The sequence below is a fragment of the Drosophila pseudoobscura genome, chromosome 2 (assembly GCF_009870125.1).
Source record: "Drosophila pseudoobscura strain MV-25-SWS-2005 chromosome 2, UCI_Dpse_MV25, whole genome shotgun sequence".
Taxonomy (NCBI): Eukaryota; Metazoa; Arthropoda; class Insecta; order Diptera; family Drosophilidae; genus Drosophila; species Drosophila pseudoobscura.
In genome coordinates, this window is record NC_046679.1 from 5162432 (window position 1) to 5170195 (window position 7764).

At 45.6% G+C, this 7764-nt stretch overlaps 1 long non-coding RNA gene across 1 annotated transcript; it reads left to right on the top strand.

Moving 5' to 3' along the window:
* Window positions 1-4518: 4518 nt before the first annotated feature.
* LOC117185671 (uncharacterized) lies at window positions 4519-5395 on the top strand. Its single transcript, XR_004471146.1, has 2 exons — window positions 4519-4913; window positions 4972-5395. It is a non-coding gene; the product is annotated as an uncharacterized lncRNA (long non-coding RNA).
* The last annotated feature ends 2369 nt before the right edge of the window (window positions 5396-7764 follow it).

Below are 7764 nucleotides of genomic sequence, written 5' to 3' on the forward strand. Positions count from 1 at the left end.
AAATAGGATTCCAACGTTTGGCAAGTCCAACGGTACAGCCGCCGAATGACCAAGCTGCTGGATCTTCACAGCCTAGTGGAGAAAATCAAACCTTCGAACAGTTGTTCCAAATACCAACTCGAGAGTCCGTAGGTGCCCCGATAAATCAGGCTAATGAGTCTAATGTCTCGGTAACCCCATGGGGATCCCAACAGATAGCGGGACTACGACCAGATAGGATTGGACAAATAATCGCAGGATGGAAGGTGCGGTTTTCCGGAAATTCGTCCATGTCGGTGGAAGATTTCATATATCGGATAGAAGCGCTAACCAAGCAGACCTTAGAGGGTAATCTCGATCTAGTGGCCAGAAACGCCATTTATTTATTTGAAGCCAGTGCGAGCGAGTGGTTTTGGCGTTACCATAAAAGCGTACCATCCGTGACCTGGCCGCAGCTAAGTACAGCCTTAAAAACTCGATTTAGAGATGGGCGTACCGATCTGGAAATTCGTACGGCAATAGTGCAACGAAAGCAGAAGCCGCACGAACTATTTGATACATTTTACGAAGCCATTGTAACCTTGTCCGACAAACTAGTCAACCCCATGTCCGAAATGTCGCTGTTGGAAGTGCTAAAGTCGAATCTCTTGGCCGATATCCAACATGAAATTTTATACATTCCCATTCTGTCAGTAGCACAATTGCGCAACATAGTGCGTACTCGCGAACGGTTTTTGCAATCAGTGGCTAAGCCTATGGGCAGCGCTGAGCCGAAGCGTAATCCTATACGACGACAGGTGCATGAAATTGTGGTACAGACAGACAAGGAAGGCGATGAGGTCGATGAAACAGAACAGCTAGATATCGCTGCAGTAACCCTTTCCTGTTGGAACTGTGGTTGTCAGGGGCATCGGTATCAAGACTGCGTAGGTGATCGCACCGTCTTTTGTTACGGCTGTGGCAAACGGGATACGTATAAACCGTCGTGCTCTAGGTGCAACGATCCAAAAAACTCGTCAAGCCGTGCACAATCGACAGGTGCACGCAAACCAAACAGTTCGAAAGCAACGAACACCATTTAATGGACGTTTCGACAGTTCCATTACTCCCTGACTTAAAAAAACTCTCAGACATTCCTTCACCCACTTGTATTTTACCCCCAAGTGAGGACCGAATTCCATTACCGACTCGATCTCGAAAGCGATTGCTCCAATATCGGCAAACTGTCAAAACCGAGCGCTCTAACGTATTGGCGTCAGTCGTTAATACGTCTAAGGACTGGCGACCCTATGCGGAAGTCACCGTACTGGGAAGGACGCTCAGTGGACTGATGGACACCGGTGCATCCATAAGTTGCATAGGTGGGAAGTTTGCGGCCGACCTGGTTCAGAATCCGAACCAGATCAAGCCTGGGAGAGCAGCAGTACGTACGGCGGATGGGCAGAGCCAGCCAATAATTGGCAAGGTCACCACCGAAGTGGGTTTTCAAGGCCAGAAGAAAGTCTTGAAATTGTTTGTAGTCCCATCCTTGGCGCAAGACCTATATCTAGGCATAGACTTCTGGTCTCGTTTTAATTTGTTACCTGCTTTTCTAGCCAATAAATCATCCAGTCCAGAGGTGTCAAGCTTAGCATTTGATAGTACGTTACATGTGTGTTTGTCGAAGCATCAGCAAGCTCAGTTAGCAGAGACGGTCAACTTGTTTCCCTCCTTTGCGAAGCAAGGTCTGGGAAAAACCGGCTGGTTGTCGCACGATATTGAAGTGGGCGGCGCAAAGGCAATAAAGCAACGACATTATGCTGTGTCTCCAGCCGTTGAAAAGCTAATGTACGTAGAGGTAGACCGAATGTTAGCTCTTGGAGTAATCGAAGAATCAGATAGCGCATGGTCGTCACCCGTGGTCCTCGTTCGTAAACCGGGAAAGGTGCGATTATGCATCGACAGTCGGAAACTGAACGAAGTCACTGTTAAGAACGCTTATCCCATGCCATTGATCGATGGCATTCTCAGTCGGCTTCCTCGAGCTGAGTTCATTTCAAGCATCGATTTGAAGGATGCCTATTGGCAAATTCCGCTGGAAGTAAGCGCTCGTGAAAAAACGGCGTTTACCATCCCAGGGCGCCCGTTGTATCAGTACACGGTCATGCCCTTTGGGTTGTGTAATGCACCCCAAACGATGTCCAAGTTGATGGATAAAGTGATACCGCCATCTCTACGAAATGAGATATTTATTTATCTAGACGATTTGTTGGTGATCTCTGAATCCTTTGAGCAGCATATTCAAGTCCTCAATGTCCTGTCTGCCCGATTACGCGAAGCTGGTCTGACCATAAACGTGGAGAAGTCCAAATTTTGCCTAAAGGAGATCAAATACCTAGGACATATTATAGGCAACGGAACGATCCAGACAGATGTTGAGAAGGTCCAAGCGATTCAAGAGTTTCCGGTCCCCCGATCCGTGAAACAAGTCCGTAGGTTCTTAGGTCTCACTGGTTGGTACCACAAATTCATAAAAAATTATGCGGGTATCGCAGCGCCAATCTCAGATACACTTAAGAGCAAGCGAAAATTTGAATGGACCGATGAAGCACAGATCGCGTTCGATGCCTTAAAATCACAGATGTGTAACGCTCCTGTGTTGCACAGTCCCGATTTTACCATTCCTTTTTCAATCCATTGTGATGCGAGTCACACAGGAGTGGGTGGTGTCCTGATGCAATCAGATGAAGATGGCAACGAGGTACCCATCGCTTTTATGTCACGCAAATTGAACCAATGTCAACGTAATTATTCCGTAACCGAAAAAGAGTGTTTGGCAGCGGTCATGTGCGTCAAGAAATTTAGAGCGTATGTAGAAGGGCATCAGTTTTCCATTATTACCGATCATGCCTCATTAAAATGGCTGATGTCACAGGCTGACCTAAACTCGAGACTAGCTCGATGGGCCCTGAAACTGCAAGGCTTCACCTTTAAGATTTTTCATAGAAAGGGTAGTCAGAACATCGTTCCGGATGCCTTATCACGAGTGCATACCGAAGACTTATCGTATATTGGCATTGATAGCCTAGTGGACCTTCAATCGGAAGCGTTTAAATCCACTGACTATCAGGAACTCATTGCGAAAATTCAAGCTAATCCAGATCGTTTACCTGATGTAAAAGTAATGGATAACCTTCTGTATCGTCGAGCTGAACACGCCACTGGTGAGCAAATTAGTGACGACATGTGCTGGAAACTGTGGGTTCCCAGAGCTCTGGTGACAGAAGTGCTTAAACAAGGCCACGAACATCCCTTAGCGTCTCACAGTGGGATCAATAAGACGCTAGAACGAGTTCGACGCTTCTATTATTGGCCAAATTTAGTGGGCGATGTAAAAGCTTTTATCAACCATTGCGAAGTGTGCAAATGTTGTAAGCACCCCAATCGTCCTCTACGCCCTCCAATGGGCAAAGCAGGAGAGACCTTTCGGCTATTTCAGAAACTTTACGTCGATTTTCTAGGTCCGTACCCCCGAAGTCGATCTGGAAATATAGGCATTTTTGTAGTACTCGATCATTTTTCTAAATTTCCTTTCCTAAAAGTGGTAAAGAAATTTACGGCGGATGCCGTAATTCGGTTCATGGAGGAAGACCTGTTTCATTGCTTTGGAGTCCCGGAAGTGATAGTGTCAGATAACGGTGTTCAATTCAAGTCACACAAGTTTAATGATCTGTTAGCGAAATACCAAATTCGACATTCGTACACCGCCGCCTACGCTCCCCAAACCAATGCCTCAGAGCGGGTAAATCGCTCAGTACTCGCTGCTATCAAAGCGTACATTAAGCCCGATCAATCCAATTGGGATGAGCAGATTAGCTTCATTACTTGTGCGTTACGGTCCAGTGTGCATGCAGCCGTCAAAAGTAGCCCATATCGTGTTGCTTTTGGCCAAAACATGATTACTGGCGGTTCCACTTATCAACTCCTACGAAACCTCAGTATGTTGGAGGACCGAACTGTGGTATTTGATCGCGACGATTCCTTCGAGCTAATTCGCAAGACCGCTGCAGAAGCAATGAAACAGCAGCATGTTCGAAACGAAAATATCTATAATCTTCGAAGCCGAGAAGTAAACTTTCAAGTGGGTCAAGAAGTTTATAGACGAAATTTTGATCAGAGTAGTTTTGTGAAAGGCTTTAATGCGAAACTGGCACCTACGTTTCGGAAAGCCCGCATTAAGAAAAGACTCGGGAACAGCTACTATGAGCTGGAAGACTTCCAGGGTCGCTTTATAGGTAAATATCACGCAAAAGATATTAAACAATAAATCGTATCAAGCACTCCAAGTGTGGATCACGCTTTGGTTAGCAAGACCCCAAAGTGTGATTTCAGCGGGGGGGTGTAATATTCGACGCTTGTCGTGCCGTTTATTTGAATTATGAACGGCTAACTCCCAAAATTACAGCCTAAAACTAGGCAGAAGAAAAAAAAAAAATTCGAGTTGCAGAGCTTGTGAGCTTTAACCATACATAGAGTATCAGCTGTTTTGCGACCAAGTGGCAACACTAAGATATGCAATTTTTCTGCTTTGCACTATATTTCATTAAATATTGCTGTGGCTGGATTCTGTATAACAGAAAAAGACCATAGAAGGTGTGGAAAAAACGTGGGTTGCTGTACCTAGTAGTCCCAGCCTCTGTCTTTTTTACCTCGTGGCCGTCAGAGTGACCGGCAGGGAAAAAAGAAGTCTGCTTGAGCGGACCCAGTTCTCTAAACAAGGTCAAGCCCAAAGTCAAAGCCTAGTGCAAGTGCCAAGTGCGGCTCAAAGTGATCATTGAATTTGAGTGGACGCGCCAGTTATATATCGCCAATACTGGGGCAGCCGTTCGACCATTTGGAAACGAGCGCCCCCAGTGTATCAACATTTTTCGAAACAGTGGTGCAATTCTGTTGAGGTAATTATCCACCCAGCTGCAGCGACCCGTTGAAAAATGTTCTGTTCTTTCCGTGTAGGATTAGCACCACTAGTATCTACGTATTGAAACGCTGGTCTAGAAGATACGGATTGGTTATTCCCGGAGACCTCTTGGCCACGTGCCCGTACCACCGTTCGGTAGCCGAGGGCCTGGACTTGCTCCTCAAGTAAACCCGATCGGTGTGCTCTGCAATCCTCGCCTGGACACGTTCGACCCATGGGGATGAGCTGAGTGACTCTTCAAATAAACCAGTCCCCCCCCACGAGCAATCCAGTGGGCGAGGGTACCTCACCTCACGCCGCAGATGGACCGCGGTCATTGACCCCTGGCATCGGAAGCAGCTGATGTTACCTGCGCCCGGTACAATCGTGTGCCACCTTCAGACCTCGAGTAGGAACTCGGTCTCCAGCCGGGAAGCATCGAACCCGCATCGGATTTAGTTATATTCTCTATCTTTCTTTCGAAATTAGACCCGATATGCGAAACCCTGTTTTTTTTAGCCGCTTTCTGTTTAACAATGTTCTTTTGATACGGCAAAAATGTGCAAAAGCCAAGTAAATACGGTATAAACAAAAAGGGAATTCCTGTCCATGGGCTAAGTCGAACTTGAACAAATGAGTAGTGTATTAATACCAATTATTTTTACAGTTTTTTGATTTTGGTTGCCACGCATTCATCTCATCATCTATGCAGATACTCATCACAATCACACACATCATCATACTCATCCACCCATCAAATCACCTCATCCAACACACAACGAAAGATCTTTCTGCGTGGGAGTCAAAGTTATTAATCGTTTCGTAAGTGATTATAAAAAAAAAAAAAACAAGTAAGCAATCTGAAAAGAATGAATGTGCGGTAACTATTCGTTGGTCTTCAACCATGATCACGGTTTTACACACGTAGTACTCATGCCTTTAAACGACTTTCCATATACCCGATTTTTGTCTGGTTTTGGCACTGGCCAAGTACCGTAATGACATATGACGTTTCCTTGTTCATATGATGAACACGTACCTATTTCTTGCCTTTATCTATACATACTACTAATCATTTTTATAGATTTAAGAACCTTATACGCTACCTCGCCCCTATGATACTCTTAATACTAGTAATACCCTATAAATGTAAGACGATACCGAATAGCAGGCTTATATTAGGGACTAGGTTCTATTAGCGTTAGGTTTTATAGGAATTTAAATGAAGAATTATGGATTGTTTAAATAAAGTAGTTTTGGAAATGAACCGTGGCTAAATAGATTATATCGGAACCATGCAACCTCGAAAAACGGAGATGTGACCCACCGCAGTCTTTGTTGGAGGGATCCTGACGATTAATAGGTGGCCCTGAAGGATCATGGTAGGGTGGGCGTTCTCGCCAATGGGCGATACCGCAGCCGACAAAGATCTGACCGGTGATCTTCTTCGTTCACGTGTACATGCTGATCTGTCCCTTTGACCCCCCTGTATCCCGTTTCCTAGTATCCTTTCCCTACTCGTACGCGATTTTTTTTATAAATTCTTATCTCGACCATTTGCCAGAGCTATAAATGGGTAGTAAAATTTCCTCCATGCCCACACCCCGCCGACCAGAGACAAAAGCCGAAGCCAGCGCGTACTTCCTACTCCCGTTTACTTATCATCAGCTCCTCGACCCTGTACGTTGTATGCTACACATGGGTGGCAGAGAGCAGGGGTAAAGCGTTTTTAACGCGCATAATTCTCACACAGATACACACATCTGTACATTGTTAGTGCCATGTAATTAAGCGCATGCTAAAAAACGGTACGAGTATGCAACAAGAATGTCCCGTATCCAGTGGCAGCGTCGCAGGCCAGAGGCTTCCTTCCATGAAGCCACCGATGGTAGTTGTGCCAACCGCCAATCAATAACCGGGCGATGGATGGTGGGCGGGGGTGGTGATACGCCACTTTAATTGGAGTCATGTCAAAAACAGGCGAGCCAAGTGCGGAAAAAATCAAATTTATTTTGAAGCTGATGGTGCAACTCCTGTTGGCGCATGTGCCAGATCAATCAATATCAATCCGCAGCCACATTACGCATACGTCTGTTGTCGGAGCTGTCAGAAACTGTATACGAGGCAAGAAACTAAGGCTTCACGGGGAACTCGTTCTGGGATGTTTTTAGGCCAGGTAAGCGCAACATTCACTGTCGCTTGGGCACTCGTATGTATCAAAGGACAGTGCTATATATGGACTTTTGCTTGTCCAGTGGCAGGCGGTCCATTGTTGTCTGTCAGCCCCTGGTAATTTATGCAAATATACCCAAGGCTTGATACGGACACACGATGCTCGTCAAACTTTCGCCGAGCGCCGAGCAAACACACACACACACACAGGCACACAAAACCTGCAGATGTAAACTATTTAGCAAACATTTGCATAAACATGGGTATGTGCTTTGGCATAATGAAAAGCTGGTCAAATATTTACACACCCTGCAGTAAAGTGACCCACTGTTTGGTGGCCACAAGGGAAAGAGTTATTCCACAATTACAACAAACATCGTGAAAAAATGTATATAATTTTAGCGGCACAGTGCGCCCAGTGGCTCTTTACGGCTGGGCTGCTCATGTCAAGTCCAATAAATTTAATAACGCATACTAAAACCCTAAGCAGACACGCACACGCGAGAGGAAAACTCGAATAAAAAAAGCCGCCAGCGGCAGAGCAAAATGTGTGGAATACAAGTTAAATAGGGTGCAGCATGCGATGAGCGGCGGGCGTGGAGCATAAACATTTTCCATTCAACTTAAAATTGTTTACAGAATAATGTGAAAATGGCTGCCAAGCATGTGTTGCCTCG